This window comes from Ornithorhynchus anatinus, chromosome 2 (assembly GCF_004115215.2).
Source record: "Ornithorhynchus anatinus isolate Pmale09 chromosome 2, mOrnAna1.pri.v4, whole genome shotgun sequence".
Classification (NCBI taxonomy): domain Eukaryota; kingdom Metazoa; phylum Chordata; class Mammalia; order Monotremata; family Ornithorhynchidae; genus Ornithorhynchus; species Ornithorhynchus anatinus.
The window spans coordinates 157534616-157558382 of NC_041729.1; the positions used below are offsets into that span (position 1 = coordinate 157534616).

The window sequence follows — 23767 nt, forward strand, 5'->3', positions numbered from 1 at the left end:
TGTCGCTATATTAGCGATCTCGCTTGTCATTGTTTATTGTCGTCAGACTTTGAATTTTGATCAGGTCGCCCCTTAATCGAGTCTACCCCCGACCCTGATCATCGCCCCTTTTATTAACACGACTATATTGTATCATACTGTGTCATGTTGCTATATTAGCACTACCGTATCGTATCATACTGTATCATGTTGCTATATTACCGATTTCGTTTATTACTGTTTATTGTTGTCAGTGCTGCCACCCACCTCTCTGGCCTCTCCATGTCCCTCCTCCCTCCCTCCCCCCTCCCGCCCCTTCCTATCCTCCCCTTCCCCTTCCCCTCTCTCGCTCAGCTCTTTCCCGCTCTCTCCTCTGTCTCCTCCCCCCCCCCTCCCGCCCTAGAACCCCACTTTACCAGCGCTACCCCTCTTCCCCCTCCCCCTACTCTTCCCCCCACCAAACCCCCTCTTCACCCCCTCCCCCCTTCTCTCTTCCCCACCCATGCCCCATCCCAGTCCTCTTGTCCCACCACCATCCCTCATCCCCCTCTCCCCGTCCAGGGCCCCACCACCTCTTTCCCATCCAAACCCTCCCCTCCCCCCGCCCTTCCCCCCCTCCCCCCCTTGCACCCACAGCTACTTTCAAGTGTGGCCTCTGGAACCCCCGCTCTATTACAGGTAAGCTACCTTTCGTCCATGACCTTTTCCTCTCCCGCTCTCTCCTCCTCCTCGCCCTTTCGGAAACGTGGCTCTCTCCCGAAGACACGGTCTCCGCCGCCGCTCTCTCCGGCGGAGGCCTCTCCTTCTCCCACTCCCCCAGACTCACCGGTAAGGGAGGAGGCGTCGGCTTCCTCCTCTCGCCCCGTTGCCGCTTCCGCACTATCCCTCCTCCCCCCTCCCTCTCCTTCCCCTCCTTCGAAGCCCATATCGTTCGCCTCTACCACCCCCTCCAGTTACTTGTCGCCGTCATCTACCGCCCTCCCGGTCCCACCTCCGACTTCTTCGACCACCTTGACCCCTTTCTCACCTTCCTTCTCTCCTTCTCTCTCCCCACTCTGATCCTCGGAGACTTCGACATCCATACGGATGTACCCGACGACTCCTCTGCCGCCCGCCCGCTATCCCTCCTCGACTCTGCCGACCTCCTCCTCCACCGTACCGCGCCCACTCACCGACTCGGTCACACCCTCGACCTCGTCGTCTCCTACCGCTGCGCTATCTCCTCCCTCACCGACTCTGAAATCCCTCTCTCTGACCATAACCTTCTCACCTGCCTCATCTCTCACACTCCCTCCCCCTGTAAATCTTCGCTACTGCCCCGCAGAGACCTCCGCTCTCTCGATCCCATCCGTCTTTCCAATAGCATCTCTCCTCACCTCGCCGCCCTGTCCTCTCTTCCCACTTTCGACGATCAGGTCTCCGCTCTCAACTCCACCCTCTCTACTCGTCTCGACTCTCTCGCCCCCCTTTCCCTCCGCCGCTCTCGCTCCACTAACCCACGGCCCCGGATCGCCTCCTCCGTCCGCCTCCTACGCTCCTATGCTCGAGCCGCCGAGCGCCGCTGGCGAAAGTCCGAGCACCGAGCTGACCTCACACGCTTCAGATTTATCCTTTCCTGCCTTAACTCTGCCCTCTCCTCCGCCAGGCAAAGCTTCTTCTCCTCCCTCATCGACACCCATGCCCGTCGCCCCCGCCGACTGTTCCGGACCTTTAACTCTCTCCTTAGGCCCCCTGTTCCTCCCCCTCCCCCATCTCTCACCCCCAATGATCTGGCCGCCTATTTCCTCACGAAAATCGACACGATCAGGTCTGAGCTCCCCAAAGTCACCCCTCCGCCTCTCCCCTGCCCCCCACCGACCCCCTCCCCTACTTTCCCATCCTTCCCTGCAGTATCCTCAGAGGAGATCTCCTCCCTCCTCGCAGGTGCCACCCCCTCCACCCGCGCCTCGGACCCCATTCCCTCTCACCTTCTTAAAACCATCGCCCCTGCCCTCCTCCCTTCCTTAACTTCTATTTTTAACCACTCAATCTCCAAGGGCTCCTTCCCCTCTGCCTTCAAACATGTCCACGTCTCCCCCATCCTAAAAAAACCCGCTCTCGACCCCACTTCCCCCTCCAGTTATCGCCCTATCTCCCTACTACCCTTCCTTTCCAAAATCCTAGAACGAGTCATCTACAATCGATGCTTAGAATTCCTTAACTCCCATTCTCTCCTAGACCCCCTCCGATCTGGCTTCCGTCCCCTCCGCTCTACCGAGACTGCTCTCTCTAAGGTCACCCGTGACCTCCTTCTTGCCAAATCCAATGGCTCCTACTCCTTTCTGATCCTCCTCGACCTCTCTGCTGCCTTTGACACTGTCGACCATCCCCTCCTCCTCCATACCTTATCTCACCTCGGCTTCACGGACTCTGTCCTCTCCCGGTTCTCCTCTCACCTCTCTGGCGGGTCATTCTCGGTCTCCTTCGCGGGAGCCTCCTCCCCCTCCCATCCTTTAACTGTTGGAGTTCCTCAAGGGTCAGTTCTCGGCCCTCTTCTGTTCTCCATTTACACTCACTCCCTCGGTGAACTCATCCGCTCTCACGGCTTTGACTACCATCTCTACGCAGATGACACGCAGATCTACGTCTCCGCCCCTGTCCTCTCCCCCTCCCTTCGGGCTCGCATCTCCTCCCGCCTCCGGGACGTCTCCACCTGGATGTCGGCCCGCCACCTAAAACTCAACGTGAGCGAGACCGAGCTCCTCATCTTCCCTCCCGAACCTGGTCCTCTCCCAGACTTCTCTATCACCGTGGATGGCACGACCATCCTTCCTGTCTCTCGGGCCCGCGATCTCGGTGTCATCCTTGACTCGTCTCTCTCGTTCACCCCACACATCCTATCCGTTACCGAGACCTGCCGGTTTCACCTCTACGATATCGCCAAGATCCGCCCTTTCCTCTCCACCCAGACGGCTACCTTACTGTTACGGGCTCTCGTTATATCCCGGCTAAACTACTGTGTCAGTCTTCTCTCTGACCTCCCTTCCTCCTCTCTCGCCCCGCTCCGGTCTATTCTTCACTCCGCTGCCCGGCTCATCTTCCCGCAGAGACGATCTGGGAATGTCACTCCCCTTCTTAAACAACTCCAGTGGTTGCCTATCGACCTCCGCTCCAAACAAAAACTCCTCACTCTAGGCTTCAAGGCTCTCCATCACCTTGCCCCTTCCTACCTCACCTCCCTTCTCTCTTTCTACCGCCCACCCCGCACGCTCCTCTCCTCCGCCGCCCACCTCCTCGCCGTCCCTCGGTCTCGCCCATCCCGCCGTCGACCCCCGGGTCGCGTCCTCCCGCGGTCCCGGAACGCCCTCCCTCCTCACCTCCGCCAAACTGATTCTCTTTCCCTCTTCAAAACCCTACTTAAAACTCACCTCCTCCAAGAGGCCTTCCCAGACTGAGCTCCTCTTCCCCCTCTACTCCCTCTGCCATCCCTCCTTTACCTCTCCGCAGCTAAACCCTCATTTTCCCCTTTTCCCTCTGCTCTTCCACCTCTCCCTTCCCATCCCCACAGCACTGTACTCGTCCGCTCAACTGTATATATTTTTGTTACCCTATTTATTTTGTTAATGAATTGTGCATCGCCTCGATTCTATTTAGTCGCCATTGTTTTTACGAGATGTTCTTCCCCTCGACTCTATTTATTGCCATTGTTCTTGTCTGTTCGTCTCCCTCGATTAGACTGTAAGCCCATCAAACGGCAGGGACTGTCTCTATCTGTTGCTGACTTGTTCATCCCAAGCGCTTAGTACAGTGCTCTGCACATAGTAAGCGCTCAATAAATACTATTGAATGAATGAATGAATCATCCTGGTCCCTTCTGCTCTCCCAATCCTCATTCTTTTCCCTCAAATCCCTCCTAAAAAGACACCTCCTCCAGGGGAACTCCATGGATAAACATCTCCCCCATCTTACTTATGGCAAACATCAACGAACTAACCGCGTGCACGTGCATCTCTTTATTTGTCTTGTCTTATTCTGAGTCGTTTCCCACCCAAAACAACTCCATGGACACATCTCTCCCAGAAAGCCCCACCTCCATCTACAATCATACTGGTAATGTATCTATAGCGTTTTCTTGGTAAAAATATGGAAGTGGTTTACCATTGCCTTCTTCCACTCAGTAAACCTGAGACTCCACCCCTGACTCTCTCTCATGTCACTGTTGGCCAGTACAGGGGAGTTTTGGCTTGTAGCATATTGTTTTCCACTCACTAGCCACTGGGCAATCTAGGAATGGAATGGGTAGGCCTCTGCCTGACTCTCCCTCCCATAGCCGAGACTAGTAGAATACTGGAAACTCTCCAGGTATGATCCTGAGAGTGGATCTGTTTATTTAGTTGTTATTTCATTGCTTCTTTGCTTTTATAATGTTTTTACGAGATGTTCTTCCCCTTGACGCTGTTTAGTGCCATTGTTCTTGTCTGTCCGTCTCCCCCGATTAGACTGTAAGCCCGTCAAACGGCAGGGACTGTCTCTATCTGTTGCCGACTTGTTCATCCCAAGCGCTTAGTACAGTGCTCTGCACATAGTAAGCGCTCAATAAATACTATTGAATGAATAATGCATATCCTTTATCTTATGCTTGCATCTCTGATATTTAATTATGTGTGTGTTTTTGTTTCCTCCAATAGAGCTAAAGTACTCAGTGTCAGAGACTGCTTTTTAATGGTATTTGTTAAGCGCTTACTATGTGTCAAGCGGTGTTCGAAGTACTGGAGTAGGTACAGGTCAATTAGGTTGGACCCAGTTCCTGCCCTTCATGGGAATCACAGTCTAAGTAGGAAGGAGAACAGGTATTATATCTCCATTTTACAGTTGAGGAAACTGAGATACTGAGAAGTCAAGTATCTTCTCCAAGGTCACACAGCAAGCAGTTGACAGAACCCGGACTAGAACCCAGGTTCTCTGACTACAAGGCCTGTATCCTTTCCACTAGGCTACTCTTCTTCTTGCTTCTATTGCGTGTTCTCTAAAAGTACAGGGTGCTCTGGAAGCAGTAGGTGTTCAGTCAGGGCTCAGAAGTGTTAAATAGATCAACTGATACATTCCGGAATTCCCGAAGCAATACCCAAATAATAATAATGACGATTATTTTTGCTATACAATATTTGGAGCAGCTTTCCTGGTTTATACTCCGCATTCCCTCACGTGAAGAAATAAGACTCTCTTCTTAAATTTCCTCTCATGATGACATATCACTGAAATGGACTGACCTTTTCTGCTTAAAAATGGTGATGAAGTGGCATTTTTGAGCTCTGAGGCAGTAAACCTTAGTGGAAGACACTGATCTTCTAACTTTGGATCCTCATCATTTCTTACTGTCAGTGGGTTAATAATAATAATAATAATAATGATAACAGTAATGAATAGCATTTGTTAAGTGCTTACTATGTGCCAAGCACTGTGGTAGATACGGTCTTTATCCTACATGGGTCTCACGGTCTAAGGGAGAGTAAGAACAGACATTTAATCTTGATTTTACAGATACGAAAACTGAGGACCAGTGACATTAAGTGACTTGTTCCAGATCACACAGCAGGAAAGTGGAGAAGCTGGAATTAGAACTCAGATCTTCTGACTTACCAGGTCGGTGTTCTTTCCATTAGGCCACACTGCTTCTCCGTGAAAGAGGTATGTGGGGAGCCTAGACAGAAACAGGTTGCCAAACAGCCTTTCTGAGTCCAAAATACTCTCATCTCACTCAATGCATCACACTAAGCTCAGTCTAAACTTCTGCTACTCTCCTAAATAGCAATGTTCATATTAAATCAACAGGTGAACTAAATGTATTAATCTTGGTGCTCTAATAGAGGACATTCCTCAGATCCATAAAACTGAATTTTGGGGAGACACACATTTGGAATTTGGGAGTTTTTACTGTAATTGGGACAGAGTATATATGAAGAGATTCTGAGAGAATTCCTTCAGTCGACTTCCAGGAAGCAGGTATTCACATTATTTAACTTCAGAGCCAAGTCCTAAAATACTCACAGCCTTGTTTATCATGTAAGTAACCCCCGAAAAACATATCTTTAACTTGTCAATTGGTGCGCCATGACTCATTTTATTCAAATGATGTGGGGATTTAGGAATAAATCCACCCTTTGAATAGAAATGAACATAAAAAGCCCTGTTTGTTTTATCTTGCTCAATGCCCCAGTGAGCTCTTTTGTGTTCAGGGCTTCCTCTGAAGTCCTGAGAGTGATGGACTGGGATATTTTTATAGGGTCGTGGAGTAGGATGAGAATCAGTCCCTGTGGCATAGCTTGCTAAACTCCACTTCCGGGCTCTCTCTCCTAATCTTCGGAGAAAAACTAGGTTTGAGAGAATAAACTCATTCAATTCTGGAGGTTTTCAGCGACAGGTTTGTCTCTATGATCTGTGGATACCGGTCACGGAGGTCATTGGTGATTGCATATGGTAATTGAGAGCAACAGAGGATCTAACACCGATACATCTATTTGTAAAATTGCATGGACTCTTCCAGTCTAAAGAAGAGGCAGACTGATATTTCCAAGATGAATTTTACCAAGACTGCCTTATTGTACTTGATTCATCTTCTCCAAAGAGGTGTTCCGGTACTTTATAATCTGTATTTTACAGCCCTAGTCTTTCCCCGAAGTATTTTAAGTAAATCAATTGTTTACTTGATTCCTTTAAATGGGAATGTTTTCTGATCTGAATGATAATTGTGGTATTTGTTAGGCACTAATTATGTGCCAAGCACAGTTCTAAGCACTGGAGTAGATACATGGTAATCAAACTGGACATAGTCTCTGTCCCACATGGGGTTCACAGTCTTAATCTCCATTTTAAGGTAAAGGAACTGAGATACAGAGAAGTAACTTGCCCAAGGTCACACAGCAGACAAATGGCAGAGCCGCGATTAGAACCCATATCCTCTGACTCTCAAGTTCATGCTCTTGTGGAGCTTTTGCTGCAGGTTGAAGAGGGGGAAAATAAGGAGTCTCCAAAAAAATACTCAGGATTCAGAAGGACTTCTTTGGAACGTTCCTTCTGACATCATTACGTTGTGTGACATATGAAGTACACTGCATATTATAATGATGTCATAATGAGCATTTTGCAATTTATAATGCTGGCATATAAGGCTGTGTCAATCTAATAATAATAATAATAATAATAATGTTGGTATTTGTTAAGTGCTTACTATGAGCAGAGCACTGTTCTAAGCGCTGGGGGAGATACAGGCTAATCAGGTTGTCCCACGTGAGGCTCACGGTCTTAATCCCCATTTTACAGATGAGGTAACTGAGGCACAGAGAAGTTAAGTGACTTGCCCACAGCCACACAGCTGACAAGTGGCAGAGCCGGGAGTCGAACTCGTGATCTCTGACTCCGAAGTCCAGGCTCTTTCCACTGAGCTACGCTGCTTCCCCAATCTAGGTATCCAGTAATCAATGAATGGAATTTACTGAGAATTTACTGTGCGCAGAGCACTGTACTAAGCCCTTGGGAGCACACAGCAGAGTTGGAAGACAGGATCCCTGCTGTAACTGTGGATTCTGTTAAGTGCTTTATACGTGCCAAGAAGCGGCGTGGCTCAGTGGAAAGAGCTCGGGCTTGGGAGTCAGCAGTCATGTGTTCTAATCTCGGCTCCGCCGCATGTTAGCTGGGTTGCTTTGGGCAAGTCACTTCACTTCTCTGGGCCTCAGTTCCCTCATCTGTAAAATGGGGATGAAGACTGTGAGCCCCATGTGGGACAACCTGATCACCTTGTATCTCCTCGAGCACTCAGAACAGTGCTTGGCACAAAGTAAGCACCTAAAAAATACAATCTTTACTGAGAGAAACACATTACAATCAGATCAGATACAGGCCCCATACCTCATGGAATATGCGGTCTAAGAGGGAGGGAGAAGAGGAATTAAATCCCCAACTGGCAGATGAGAAAAATGAAGCCAGAGAAGTTTTTTGCTCAAAGTCACACAACAGACAAATATTCATTCATTCATTCAGTTGTATTTATTGAGTGCCACTGTGTGCAGAGCACTGTACTAAGCACTTGGGAAAGTACGATATAACACTGAACAGACACATTTCCTGACCACAGTGAGCTTACAGTCTAGAGGGAGCAAATCGGGGCAACACAGAAGGGAGTGGGAAAAGAGGAAAGAGGGGCTTATTCAGGGAAGGCCTCTTGGAGGACATATGCCCTCGGTAAGCCTTCAAAGTGGGGGAGAGCAATTGTCTGTCGGATTTGAGGAGGGTGGACGTTCCAGGTCAGAGGCAGGACGTGGGCCAGTGGTCAGCGTCGAAACAGAGGAGACCGAGGCCCAGTGAGAAGGCCAGAATTAGAGGATTGAAGTGTGCGGGCTGGGTTGTAGAAGGAGAGCAGCGAGGTGAGGTAAGAGGGGGCAAGGTGGTGGACTGTTTTAAAGCCAGTGATGAGGAGTTTTTGTTTGAAGCAGAAGTAGATGGGCAACCACTGGAGTTTCTCAAGTAGTGCAAGTGAGATTCGAACTTGGGTCTCCCGCCTCCCACTCCTGTGTTCTTTCCACCGGGCCGTGCTGCTTCTCAGAGCACCAGTAAATCCGTGGAAGTTAGCTGTGTAGCTGGGTGCTCAAGAATTAGGGCCAGAGCAAGCCTGCTCTCTGTTTCCCTATGTGAGATGGGACTGAGAAGGGGGAATGGGATGATAAAAATCAGGACTTTTGGAAGGCCAGGCCATCCCACGCCATGAACTCGACCTTTCTTCAACCAAGCACTCTGGAACCGATGCTGCTTACATTCGACCCAAGGAGAGGGTAATTTAAGGAGTAGAACCACAATGTTGCCTAGTGAAAATGCACAGACCTGGGAGTCGGAGGATCTGGGTTCCAATTCTGGCTCTGCTACTTGTCTGCTGTAAAATCTGGGGCATCACTTCACTCCTCCCTCTAGACTGTCTTGTTGGCTGGGAACGTTTGGCCTAATTCTATTGTATTATACTCTCCCTAGAGCTTAATACAGTGTTCTGCACACAGTAACTGCTCAATAAATATAACTGAGTGAATAGAATGAATGAATTCGTACTATTGATTGATTGAACTGTGGGTAGCTCTGCTCTTCAGATCATCTGGGCCTCAGTTATCTCATCTGTAAAATGGGGATGAAGACTGTGAGCCCCATGTGGACACGGACTGTGTCCAACCTGACTGGGTTGGACCTACCCCGGCACTTGGTACAGTGTCTGGAACACAGTAAGTGCTTAACTAGACTGTAAGCTCGTTGCGGGCAGGGAATGTGTCTGCTAATTTAGTTGTATTGTACTCTCCCAAGTGCTTACTTCAGTGCTCTGCACATAGTAAGAACTCACTAAATACGACTGATTGATTGATGTACAAATGCTATAAAAAAGAGGGCTCTTCCTCTATACCTCCAAATAAAATACCCCCTTTAGCGTGACTCGGTGGAAAGAACACGGGCTGGGGAGTCAGAGGACATGAGTTCATACCCCTGCTCTGCCGCTTGTCAGCTGTGGGACCTTGGGCAAGTCACTTCACTTCTCTGTGCCTCAGTTACCTCATCTGTAAAATGGGCATTAAGACTGTGAGCCCCACGTGGGACAACTTGATCACCTTGTATCGTCCCCAGTGCTTAGAACAGAGCTTTACACATAGTAAGAGGTTAACAAATGCCATCGTTATTATCTTCAGTATGTCTTGATCTTCAATGTGGAATCGTCTAACACCCCATTACTGGGCTTTTATGGGAGCTGCCGACAGTAAGGTTTGAGATATCAGCAGCATTTTACATTCGGGGAGGACTATTTAAAATGATTTACTAAACAGTTGTAGTTTAACTGAAATTAGTTGACACGACTGTCATTATGCCCTCTGACGGGGCTCATGGACCCTGAGTCGATGAACATAAGCCTTCTGTCCAGCAAGTGGGTTCATTTGTGGTTAAATGCTGTTAATCTAGTTGGTGACCTACAACCTCTGTAGTACTGATCTCTTGAGTGAATATAAATTTGTCCCACTTCAAGGACTTACAGTTTCTTGTTTTCTAGGCCTGCGGCTATTTATGACTTGGTTTAAGACTTCCCAGCAAGCATACGGGGTTGACTTAAACTGCTCTCTGCTCTTTGTGTTAACAACCAACTTGCTTTCCATAACCTGCTAATTGTCTTTGCACAGTCGATCGATCAATCAGTCCTATGTATTGAGCACTTAATGTGCGTAGAGCACTGTACTGAGTGTTTGGAAGAGTACACTATAAAAGAGTTGGTACACATATTCCCCGACCACCGTGAGGTATACGTCTAGAGGGGGAGATGAACATTAATATAAATAAATTACAGATATGTACCCAAATGCTGTGGGGTTGGGAGGGGAAAGAGCAAAGGGAGCAAGTCAGGGCGATGCAGAAGGGAGTGGGAGAAGGGGAAAGGAGGGCTCAGGCAGGGAAGGCCTCTTGGAGGAGATGGGCCTTCAATACGGCTCTGGGAGGGCAGGAGGGAGGGAGAGTAATTGTCTGCACAGCATCAGGTTGCATTCATATGCCTCTGTCCACCTTGAGCGACAAACCTTTTTCCAATTGGCTGCAAATCCAATCCGTTGTTATTCATTCCACTCTCATGATACCCTAAGTGTAGCTTCCTCTCAGGCATTAAAGCTCTAATCCCTAAGGATGCTCTTTGTTATGAGACCTCTTTGTGGGTACCTTGATCCTCCTATTTGATGTTAAGTATATGGCACAAAAGCAACATTGATCTCATTTTTCAGTAACTGAATGTGCTGGCCTTAACATGTCCAGCTCTCCTATCTGAATAGAAGGTTAGGCGGTATTAGAGGCTTAAAGTAGAATTGCTCTCGGGCCTGGAACTTAATGCCTCTTTTCTCCCAGCCTTGGCAGGTCATTCTACCAAAGGATCATTGATTTTTCTTAATATGGCTTTTCATCTCTTTGTCCAGCAGTCCTGAGAAGGCAAAGCCCAGACTGCTCTGAGGAAAATAGCTAAATGAGGACAGTGCTTGGTAGTCTGCTCCACGACCTCTAAGTTTAAGGCGTTTTCCAGGAGAAACGGATATTCTTGATATATTTCTTCCCCAGTGTGGTGAGAGTGAATAACCGGCTACGAGCTTTTCGGGAACAACCAAGCAACGACCAAATTAGGAGTAATGCTATTTATTAAGCGCTTGCTTTGAGCAAAGCACTGTACGAAGAAATCCATGGATGAGTTGTAGACTGTCCACAGCCCCTTAAGAGGTTCACAGTCTTAGAGGGAGATGGGGAGGTTGGCAACAGACACGTGAGGAAAGGCTACCAGAGATACCAGAACAGAAGCGACCTCGCCTAGTGGATAGAACACAAGCTTGGGAGTCAGAAGAACTGGGTTCTAATCGCGGCTCTGTCACGTGTCTCCTGGGTGATGTTGGGTAAGTCACTTCACTACTCTGTGCCTCAGTTACCTTATCGGTAAAATGGGGATAAAGACTGTGAGCCCCATGTGGGACTGTGTATAAACTGATTAGCTTGGATCTACCCTGGTGTTTAGTACATAATAAGAGCCTTATAAATACCCTTTAAAAAAATCAGCCTGGGAGTCAAGAATTTGGATTTTAATCCCTGCTCTGCCACTTGTCTGCTGTGTGACCTTGGGCAAATCACTTGACTTCTCTGTGCCTCCATTTCCATATCTGCAAAATTGGGATACAATTTCTGTTCTCCCTCCTCCTCCTAAAACTGTTAGCCCCATGCGAGACCTGATTATTCTGAATTGAATCCAGTGCTTAGTACAGTAGGCACTTAATAAATGCCACAGCTATCATTATTATCATTAATACATACAAAGGTGACAATGAACATAATAATAATGATGATTGTATTTAAGCACTTATGTGCCAAGCACTATTCTAAGCTTTGGGGTAGATACAAGGTTATCAGGTTGGATACAGTCCCTGTCTCACAAGGGGCTCTTAATCCCCATTTTACAGATGAGGTAACTGAGGCACAGAGAAGTGAAGTGACTTGCCCAAAGTCATACAGCAAGACAAGTGACAGAGTCAGAATTAGAACTCAGATCCTTCTGAATCCCAAGCCTGAGCTCTATCCACAAACATGAAAGGAGCAGGACTTCCTGCTCTTCACAGTTCACGTCGACGGTTACAGAAGTCACAGCCGTGGCTGCGGGAGAAACCATCTCCAAGTTCTACATTTGGGGTAGACCTCACACTCCCACTGGTCACACTCCCGATGGGAGGCCCAGCTTCCTTCCCACGGGATCGGCCCTGGAGGTCAGAGATGAGGGGTCAGTGGTTGGCTCCAGCATCTGACATTTGGCTGAGCTTTGCTTTTGCAAAGATGATGAAAATAGTTTCTGCTTTGGATTTTGCCTTTACAGTTAACCCGTAAGCCCCATTAATGTGCCAAGCTTCCTTTTTCTTGTCTGGCAGCAAGTCTCTGATCACCATTTAGGGCCCCCAGAGTGAGATGCTTGGGTGGCTTCCCTCAGTGGAGGCTCCGTATCATTCTGGATTTTAGCTGCTGCGTTTTGCTGTACCTGCGTTTCTCTCACGCTGTCCCCGGCTCACTTCATCGTCATCATCATCATCGCCGTCACGAGGCTCAGAGGTCTTGCCTCCATCGCTGGTATTTACTGAGCACTTGGGAGCGTACAATACAACAGAGTCGGCGGACACGTTCCCTGCCCACAAGCAGCTGAAGGTACTCTGTCAACACTGCCTCAGCCAGTGGCTTCATGCGAGTTAGGATAGAAATGAGTTGGAGTGATCATGGTCTAACTGCTCTCCTGTGTGATCGTGGACTTGCTAATTAAAGGTGGCTCCCCTGTCTCCCTATTTAACTTTGGTCTAATTGTCTTTATTTTGGACAGCGGAGGTGACGCATTATGTGAAAAAGAGCTAGGGTCACGAATCCAAAAATAGGTTGAAATCCTGGATTGCATTATAGATGCATTAAAATAGCATACGGAAAAGGTGCTTGCTCTGATTGTTTAGAGACTAGAAAAAAGAGATCAGACTCGATTATCATAGCACAAGGGAAAATTCTATTAACCTAGGGCTTGTGACTCACCATAAATTATTCTGTGCCTTCTCCTGAGTATCTCATCCAGTCAACAATGGCCAGAAAGAAAACACCTTGAAATAATGAAAGTATTTATTTAATAATGGTGCTATTTGTTAAGTAAATAGTACACGCCAAGAACTGTGTTAAGCACTGGGGTAGATATAATGCATGCCGAGCACAGTCCCTATCCTACTCGGAGTCCACGGGGAGGGAGAACAGATATCTTAATAATACTAATACTAATAATGTTGGTATTTGTTAAGCGCTTACTAGGTGCTAGTAAGCTTACTGTTCTAAGCGCTGGGATAATAATGTTGGTATTTGTTGGTATTTGTTAAGCGCTTACTATGTGCAGAGCACTTTTCTCAGCGCTGGGAGAGATACAGGGTAATCAGGTTGTCCCACGTGAAGCTCACGTGAAGCTCAAGACTGTGAGCCCCACGTGGGACATCCTGATTCCCCTGTGTCTACCCCAGCGCTTAGAACAGTGCTCGGCACATAGTGAGCGCTTAACAAATACCAACATTATTATTATTAAGCTCACAGTTAATCCCCATTTTACAGATGAGGTCACTGAGGCCCAGAGAAGTGAAGTGACTCGCCCACAGTCACACAAGCTGACAAGTGGCAGAGCCGGGATACGAAGCCGTGACCTCTGACTCCCAAGCCCGGGCTCTTTCCACTGAGCCACGCTGCTTAAGCTCGCTGTGGGCGGGGAACAGGTCTACCATCTCTGTTATGTTGTACACACCCAAGAGCTAAGTATTATGCCCTGCACACGGTAAGCGCTAGGTGAAAAGATTGATTGAGTGAATGATCATATCCCCTACAGGGGAGGATACGGAGACACAGAGAAGTTAAGCGACTTGCACAAAGTCACACGGAAGGCAGAGCCTAGAATAGAACCCAGCTCTCTTGACTTTCTGGCCCATGTACTTTCCACTAGCTGATACTGATTTTCTTTACAGTAAGGAAGATCCACAGCGAGGCAGGGGAAAGAGAGAAATTGATTAGATGGTAAATCCTCAATATAAAGTTTACTAATTTTAAGCAGCATTGCCTTGTGAAAAAAGCAGAGGACTGGAAGTTAGGACAGCTGACATTTTAGCCCAGCTTCAACCCTTAACTGCTGTGTGACCTTGGAGAAGTCACTTAAATTTTCTGTTTATTTGTTTCTTTTGTTAGAGAAGCAGCATGGCTTAGTGGAAGAAGCCCGGGCTTGGGAGTCAGAGGTCGTGGGTTTGAATCCTGACCCCACCACTTGTCAGCTGTGTGACTCTGGGCAAGTCCCTTCACTTCTCTGGACCTCAGTTGCCTCATCTGGAAATTGGGGATTAAGACTGTGAGCCCTATTTGGGACAATCTGATGACCTTGTATCTAACCCAGAGGTTAGAACAATGCTTTGCACATAGTCAGCACTTAACAAATGCCATCATTATTATTTGTAAGCATTTATTATATGTCAGTTGCTGTGTTAAGCACTGGGGAAGAGACAACTCTATTAGGGTGCTCATAGTCTGATTTCGGTCTGATTTATTTGGGTAATTGCAACTATTGTGCCTTTCAATTCATCGGCATAAGCCTCATTTAAAGAAGAGTAGCTGTGAGAAGTGAAATTATAGACCTGACGAAGATGATCGGCAGGAAAATGGCAGCTGTTGTGCTGGTGAAGCAACTGAGTGAGCAGGAATGGGGAGAAGAAAGACTACGGCCCGTAAAGACAAGTAAGGAAATGCAGTTTCTTTTTCTAACTAAAATTGTCTATAAAGAAATGTCTCTGAATTTTGTCATTCTCTTGGATTGTTTACTCTTTCCAGGGAAGACTCGGTTCAGTTGCCTAAATTTGGGGGGAAAAAAGATGATGGTGTTCTTATTTTTAAATCTCAAAGGTGCTAGATTTAGTAAATCTTCCAACTGTTTATAATTTGTGAGTAATTTTTTTATTAGAGGGATATTAATATAGCCATAGGAATCTGTTACCTTACGATACTGGTTGTCAGCAGAGAAGTGTTACACAATGGGTAGGTTTTCTCTGTAGGATTCAGTGTCACTATGAGTAGGAGATATCGCTAGCCACTACCACGACAGCGTGTGCCCTTGAGCTTGGATCTGCATGATCAAGCCAATCTGGATACAGGGAAAACCTTGTTTGTTTTTATGAAAGAACATTGATTCTTTTAAAATCTGGTGTTGGAGAAGGCTTTTGCGAATACCATGGACTGCCCCGAAAGCAAAACAAATGGATTTTAGAGCAAATAAAACCAAAGTGGTCTTTGGAAGGCCAAATTAGACTCGATTTAGATTAGCATATTTTGGACATATAATCGGGAGGACTAATTCTCTGGAGAAGACACTAATGCAAGGAACAGTCCCGGGAAAACGTGGAAGAGGCAGACCGGCAGCTGGACGGATAGAGACCATAGCAACGATAACGGAAGAACCATTAGAAAGGTTGCGAATTATGGCAGAGAAGACGTTCTGGAGAGAGTATACCTATGGAGTCGCTATCAGTCGGAAACGACTCGACGGCACTTATAATAATAATAAATATCTGGATAGGGAGTCTCCTTCTCTCTGAAGGAAATTGTTTCGCCATTAATCAGGGCTATTTATTGGGCACGCCCTTTTTTAATGGCATTTATTAAGCACTTACTATGCACCAGGATCTGTATTAAGCTCTGGGGAAGATACAAGTTAATCCATCTTGCAATCCATGTTTCATGTAGGGCTCACAGTCTTAATCCCCACGCTATAGATGTGGTAACTAAGGCACAGATAAATTGCGTGAAACGCCCAACGTCACCCAACAGACACGGGACAGAGCTGGGGTTAGAACTAGGTCCTCTGACTCCCCGACCCATGCTCTTTCAACGAGGACTTACTGCTTTTCTATGTACACAAATACTTTGGGGTCGGGTGTGTATGTGTATGCACTCATTCATTCATTCATTCATATGTATTAATAATGTTGGTATTTGTTAAGCGCTTACTATGTGCAGAGCACTGTTCTAAGCACTGGGGTAAATACAGGGTAATCAGGTTGTCCCACGTGAGGCTCATAGTTAATCCCCATTTTAGAGATGAGGTCACTGAGGCACAGAAAAGTGAAGTGACTTGCCCACAGTCACAGAGCTGACAAGTGACAGAGCCGGGAGTCGAACCCATGACCTCTGACTCCGAAGCCCAGGCTCTTTCCACTGAGCCACTCTGCTTCCCATGTGCAGGGCACTGTACTAAGCACTTGGAAAGTCCAATTCAGCAACAAAGAGAGACAATCCCTGCCCACAATGGGCTCACAGTCTAGAAGATTGACTATCAAAAAAAAAAAATGTTGGTATTTGTTAAGCACTTACTATGTGCAGAGAACTGTTCTAATTGCTGGGTAGATTCAGGGTAATCAGGTTGTCCCACGTGAGGCTCACATCTTAATCCCCATTTTAGAGATGAGGTAACTGAGGCACAGAGAAGGTAAGTGATTTGCCCACAGTCACACAGCTGACAAGTGGCAGAGCTGAGATTCGAACCCATGACCAAGTGTTTATGGGTTAAAGATCCAAAACAATAGGTAAATCAGAGGGGAAGAGATGAGTAGAGAATATAAGGGCTTAATAGCGAGAGCTGCTTGAAAGATAATTGATTTTAGAAGGGCTTTGAAAATTCATTCATTCATTCAATAGTATTTATTGAGCGCTTACTATGTGCAGAGCACTGTACTAAGCGCTTGGGATGAACAAGTCGGCAACAGATAGAGATGGTCCCTGCCGTTTGACGGGCTTACGGTCTAATAGGGGGAGACGGACAGACGAGAACGATGGCAATAAATAGAGTCAAGGGGAAGAACATCTTGTAAAAACAATGGCAACTAAATAGAATCAAGGCGATGTGCAATTCATTAACAAAATAAATAGGGTAATGAAAATATATATATCTATATATATATATATAGATATATATATATATCTATATATGTATACAGAAAATGGAGTTTGGACAGTCAGAGATGAAGGGGAAGGGAAGACATGGGTAATGGGTCTGGCAGGATGGATGATGTTTACTACAGTGCTTTGCACACACTGCTCAATAAATGCAATACAGCTCCCCTTTTCCCTCTGCTCCCTCTACCCCCCCTTCACCTCTCCGCAGCTACACTCTCTTCTCCCCCCTTTTCCCACTGAACCACCCCCTCTCCCGTCCCCTCCCCTCAGCACTGTACTCGTCCGCTCAACTGTATATATCTTCATCACCCTATTTATTTTGTTAATGACATGTACATCACCTTGATTCTATTTATTTGCTATTGTTTTAATGAGATGTTCTTCCTCTGATTCTATTTATTGCCATTGTTCTTATCTTTCCGTCTCCCCTGTTAATAATCATAATAATAATGTCGGTATTTGTTAAGCGCTTACTATGTGCCAAGCACTGTTCTAAACGCAGGGGTAGACACGGGGGAATCAGGTTGTCCCACGTGGGGCTCACAGTCTTAATCTCCATTTACAGATGAGGTAACTGAGGCACCGAGAAGTTAAGTGACTTGCCCAAAGTCACACAGCTGACAAGTGGCCGAGCTGGGATTTGACAACCTGATTCCCCTGTATCTCCCCCAGTGCTTCGAACAGTGCTCTGCACTTAGTAAGCGCTTAACAAATACCAACATTATTATTATTATTATTTGAACCCATGATCTCTGACTCCAAAGCCCGTGCTCTTTCCACCGAGCCACGCTGCTTCCGATTGGACTGTAAGCCCGTCAAAGGGCAGGGACTGTCTCTATCTGTTACCGATTTGTACATTCCAAGTGCTTAGTGCAGTGCTCTGCCCATAGTAAGCGCTCAATAAATACTATTGAATGACTGAATGAATGAATACCTCCATATGTTTTGAGGGCAGTCTCCTTCCCTCATAAATGAATAAGTGGGCTTTCATATATGAGGCCGATAGATTTTTGTGCCGATGACTCTGCACAATCTTCTTGGAACGCTTGCTGGAAGATGGTTACTCCATTTTTAAATGCTGCAACATCTAGTTGAAAGAAGCAGAAGACAAAATGATTTCTAGTTCAATGTAATGGAGTCTCAGAATGAGGGGTCTTGACCCTTGTTTTGGAGCAGCTGTTGCAATAATCATAATTATGATATTTAAGTGCTCACTAGGTGTCAAACACTTTACTAAGCTCTGCGGTAAAGATAACCAGGTTCCATATGGGATTTACAGTCTACATAGGATGGAGAACCAGAATTGAATCACCATTTTACACCTAAGGGCACTGAGGTACACAAGTGAAATGATTTGCCCAAGGTCAAACAGCAGGTATGCCTCATAGCCAAGATCAGAATCCAGGTCCTCTGACTCCCAGGCCCATGCTGTTTCCACTAGGAAAGAGAAGCAGCGTGGCTCAGTGGAAAGAGCCCGGGCTTGGGAGTCAGAGGTCATGGGTTCGTATCCCGACTCTGACACTTGTCAGCTGTGTGACTGTGGGCAAGTCACTTCACTTCTCTGTGCCTCAGTTACCTCATCTATAAAATGGGGATTAAGACTGTGAGCCTCACGTGGGACCTCCTGATTCCCCTGTATCTACCCCAGCGCTTAGAACAGTGCTCTGCACATAGTAAGCGCTTAACAAATACCAACATTATTATGATTCATTTCTTGGTTAGTTACCGGATACCACTGCATGCATGTACTGAGGAGCTTATCCAGGGTTCTGGAATACTGACAAAGTTTATTGTGTTCTCCAACGACTTAGTCTAGTGTTTTGCACACAGTAAGTGCTCAATAAATACTGACTTACCCCTATCACTGTCCAAAATGATGACCCCTTCCATTTTCTTTAAGACAGGGTAGTAACATGGTGTAGTGGAAAGAGCATAGACCTGGAGTCAGAAGGACCTGGGTTCTAATCCCTGCTCCACCACTTGTCTGCTGTGTGACCTTGGGCAAGTCACTTCAATTCTCTGGGATTCAGTTGTCTCATCTGTAAAATGGGGATTAAACCTGTGGGTCAGGGAATGATTCCAACCCAATTATCTCGTAACTACCCCAGTGCTTTAGTGCAGTGCCCGGTACATAGCACTTGGCAAATGCCATCATTAAGGAAAAGTGTGGAAGTAATAGCATTAATGGAGCACCCTCTTGGTGAAATTCACTGCTTTTCAGACTTGAAGTGTCTTATTCCTTGACCCCAAGGAGGTTTGACTTGATTGTGGAAAACTATTAATAAATAACTGATAGTACAAATGATCATGAAGCTAGGCATATTTAAGTGCAGAGTGTTCAACGTGACTGATTGTCATTCTTCAATTTAGGTGATGGGAGTAATCTGAGAGGCGGGATTTTCTGAAGAATTTTGGGGAAGAGACAGGATTTGGGGAGAGTGGGGATTTCAAGCTGGAGGAACAGCTTAAGTAGAGGGAATGGGGTCAGGAGAGTAATAATAATAATAATAATAATGATAATAATGCTGGTATTTGTCAAGTGCTTACTATGTGCAGAGCACTGTTCTAAGCGCTGGGGGAGATACAGGGTAATCACGTTGTCCCACGTGAGGCTCACAGTCTTAATCCCCATTTTACAGATGAGGTAACTGAGGCACAGCAAAGTGAAGTGACTTGCCCAGAGTCACACAGCTGACACGTGGCAGAGTGGGGATTCGAACCCATGACTTCTGACTCCCAAGCCCGGGCTCTTTCTACTGAGCCACGCAGGGACAGTGAGGAGGATAGTTTGGAAGAAAGAGAGGGAGCTGAGGGATAATGAGTCAAAAGAACACAAAGATAAGGTGGAATGGTTGGTGGAGGACCTGGAAATCAATCTTTGTTCGATGCAGAGAAACAGAGCAAACTCGTTGAGGATTTTAGGAAGGGGAGAGAGGTAGACCAAATGTTGCTCTAAGGGACATGTTGAATATTTCAGACCTGTAGGAAAGAGGATTTGAATAAAGAGTCACTGTAAAAGTGTAGATCATTGAAATGTTAGTAGTTTAATTGGAGCAAATCAACAAGACAGTCTGAAAGTGAAATAAAATGAGAGTGGAATTCAACGAAAAGGTTAATGACAGCCTATTGGTTAAACTTGGGAGAAATATATAACCTTCACAGATTCCAAACTTTTTAAAAATTAATTAAAAACAGTGGAAATGATGCAGGATTTTCATGCAGGTTCAAAAGAATGAAATGAATTTCCATACAGCTTATTTTCTATGGAAGCCTTCAAATTTAAGGTAAGACTTGTTTCTGGAAGACAAGTGGAGGGCTACATCTCAGGTTTATGCCCCTTTGGTAGGTATAGTATGGACTGCATGCTTTAGTCTAAAAATAATCCAGTGAAGTATGGCTTGGACTGGGGTGAGATAGGAAGCAGGGAGGTCAGCAACGAAGCTGATGCAGTAATCAAGATGGTATAGGCTAAGAGCTTCAATTAACTTGGTAGCAGCTTGGATAATAATAATAATAATTATGGTATTAAGTGCTTACTGTGTGCCAAGCACTGTTCTAAGTGTTGGGATAGGTACAAGGTAATCAGGTTGTCCCATGTGGGGCTTACAGTCTTAATCCCCATTTTATAGGTGAGGGAACTGAGGCACAAAGAATAATAATAATGGTATTTGTTAAGCGCTTACCATCTGCCAAGCACTGTTCTAAGTGCTGGGCGGGGGGGGCGGGGGGATACAAGATAATCAGGTGTCCCTCAGGGGGCTCAGAGTCTTAATCCCCATTTTACAAGGGAGGTAACTGAGGCCCAGAGAAGCTAAGTGTCTTGCCCAAGGTCACACAGCAGACCAGTGGTGGAGTTGGGATTAGAACCCAAGACCTCCGACTCCCAAATCCGTGCTCTTGTCACTAAGCCACCCTGCTTCTTGGGTGGATGGCGGGGATGAGGTAAATTGGAGTGATGTTGTGAAGGTTGAACTGAAGGATATGGTGACAGATTGAATATTTGAGTTGAATGAGCACTGTGACTAAAGGATAAGGCTGAGGTTATGGGCTTATGAAATAGGAAGAATGGGTATGCTGTCTACAGTAATGGAAATATCTCAGGTAGGATAGCGTTTGGGTGGGAAGATAAGACATTCTGTTTTGGACCGGTTCAGGTTGAGATACGGGTCAATGAAGTAGAGATACCAAGCTCTCAAAAAAGAAAGCATTTAAGAGGGAACACAAATTCAGTTTAGCTGAAATAAGGCACCTTTAACTCTAAATTATTTGCAATTTTTTTTTTTCCTATTCAACTAAATTTCTTTCAAGGAACAAAATATCATTCTTAAGGAGTAATCTGCATATAGATCATGATAAATTCAAATTGGGATGGCAAATAAAGTGCTATAGGGAGATAATTATATTGCATGTAACCAGACAGATGAAGATAAACATTTTTTTCTTTTCATAGTTAAGTCAGTTTTAATTATGCGATCTAGTGATAAGCCTGGCACATTAATACCTAGAAGACCAAATGACAAACACTTTGCATCTGCTCTCTCAAATTATTATCCTTTGTTAGGGCAGACTTAATAGTCTGTCATTAAAGAGTGGGAATACAGCTTTAACCTACATTGGGAGGTAAAAACAGAATTGGTAACAAATAGATGTAAAGCAATGAAATCCAGGTAGCTGTTAGACACCAGAAATCATCAACAAGGGAACAGCAGGAAATGTTGTGGACAATCTGTAGTCTTGAGTTCCCGGAATAATTTAACTAGATACGGTTACCACAAACCCAAAGGTTCAGTGAAATATTTTTAGATGGCATTGGCATATCGGTTGACAAGAATAATCTCTATCTATTCCATCTTCTAAAGGGGGACCACGTAGGAAGTGGGTAATTTTTAAAGAAAGAAATCTTGATCTCCTTCTGAACATCAGATGAACAGTTTCATCTTTTGCAGTCCTGGAACTGTGACCTGGAGGAGGATGAATGTGAGAAAGTACTACTGTAGCTTCTGTGACTCCTGGGGTAACATCTGTACATTTCCCATAAGATACGGGTGTGAAGATGCTGCACAAACTAGTAAAAAGAGCATGGGCCTGGGAGTCAGAGGATCTGGGTTCTAATCCCAGCTCTGCCTGTTGTGTGACCCTGGGCAAGTCATTTAACAGAGAATGGAATCCAAAGTGCTTTGAGAACTCATTATCCGCCATGCCCCTGTCTAATCCAACACGTTCAATGACAAAGGACTAAATATCCTGAAGAAAAAATGTACTCTGGCCCTAAGTAAGCCTAGATCCACTCTTGGACTCGATTGAGGGTTTCGCTTTGTTTGGTCTTTGATATTTTAGACACTGAAAATTTTTGGTGTACCCCAAAAAGCCATCAATATATCTCAGTCATTATGATTATCTCCTGAGTGCCAAGCAATGTCCTGGGTATTAATGGGTATTAATTCAGTCAATCATATTTAATGAGCACTTACTGTGTGCAAAAAGCACTTGGGAGAGTACAATACAACAATAAACAGTCACATTCCCTCCCCACAATGAGCTTACAGTCTAGAGGCGGGAGGCAGGCGTCAATGCAAATAGAATGACAGATATGTTCATAAGTGCTGGGAGGGGGAAAAGCAAAGGGAGCAAGTCAGGGAGACGCAGAAGGGTGTGGGAAATGAGGAAAAGTGGGGTTTAAACTGGAAAGGCCTCTTGGAAGACATGCCTTCAGTATGGGTTTTGAGCCATTTGCCAGCTGCCGAAAATATGGCTGTGGTCTGCACAAAATAACTGCTCAGTAAATGTCATTGTTTGATGGAAAAACACAAAAGCATTATGGGAATCATTCGGCTGCTGGGATCACTTTTCCACACTTTCCACGTTTCCCCACTCCTCAAGAACCTCCAGGGGCTGCCAACTGACCTCCGCATCAAACAGAAATTCCTTACCATCTGGATAAAGCACTCAATCACCATGGCCCTCCTACCTTACGAATCTGATTTCCTACCAGAACCCAATTCACACATTTTGCTCTTCTAAAACCATCCTACTCATTTTACCTTGATCTCATCTATCTCGCCACCAATCCCTTGTCCGTATCCTGCCTCTGGTCTGGAACTTCCTTCTCCTTCATATCACTCTCCCCACTTATGGAGTGTTATCAAAAGCACATCTTTTCCGATAGTCTCTAATCCCGGCTCCCTGACTTGTCGGGTGTGTGACCTTGGGCGAGTCACTTACTTCTCTGGGCCTCAGTTACCCCCTCTGTAAAATGAGCACTGATATTGCTAGCCCCATGTAGGACATGGACTGTGGAGTAGTGGATAGAGCACGGGCCTGGGAATCAGAAGGTCATGGGTTCTGATCCCGGCTCCGCCGCATGTCTGCTGCGTGACCGTGGGCAAGTCACTTCACTTGTCTGGGCCTCAGATACCTCATCTGTAAAATGGGGATTGAGGCTGTGAGCCCTCTGTGGAACAGGGACTGTTTCCAAACTGATTACCTTGTATCTCCCCCAGCTCTTAGAACAGTGCCTGGAACATAGTAAGTGCTTAACAAATACCATCATCATTATCATTATTATTATTATTATTATATACCACAGTGCTTAGTGCAATGCCTGGCACATAGTAAACACTTAACAAATAATAATAATAACAATAATAATGTTGGTATTTGTTAAGCGCTTACTATGTGCCGAGCACTGTTCTAAGCACTGGGGTAGACACAGGGGAATCAGGCTGTCCCACGTGGGGCTCACAGTCTTCATCCCCATTTTACAGATGAGGTAACTGAGGCA

At 45.9% G+C, this 23767-nt stretch overlaps 1 non-coding gene across 1 annotated transcript; it reads right to left on the reverse strand.

Annotated features, from left to right (window-relative positions):
• Positions 1 to 4200: 4200 nt before the first annotated feature.
• On the reverse strand, positions 4201 to 4338 carry LOC114809310. Its single transcript, XR_003757097.1, has one exon. It is a non-coding gene; the product is annotated as a small nucleolar RNA SNORA7 (small nucleolar RNA).
• Positions 4339 to 23767: the final 19429 nt, after the last annotated feature.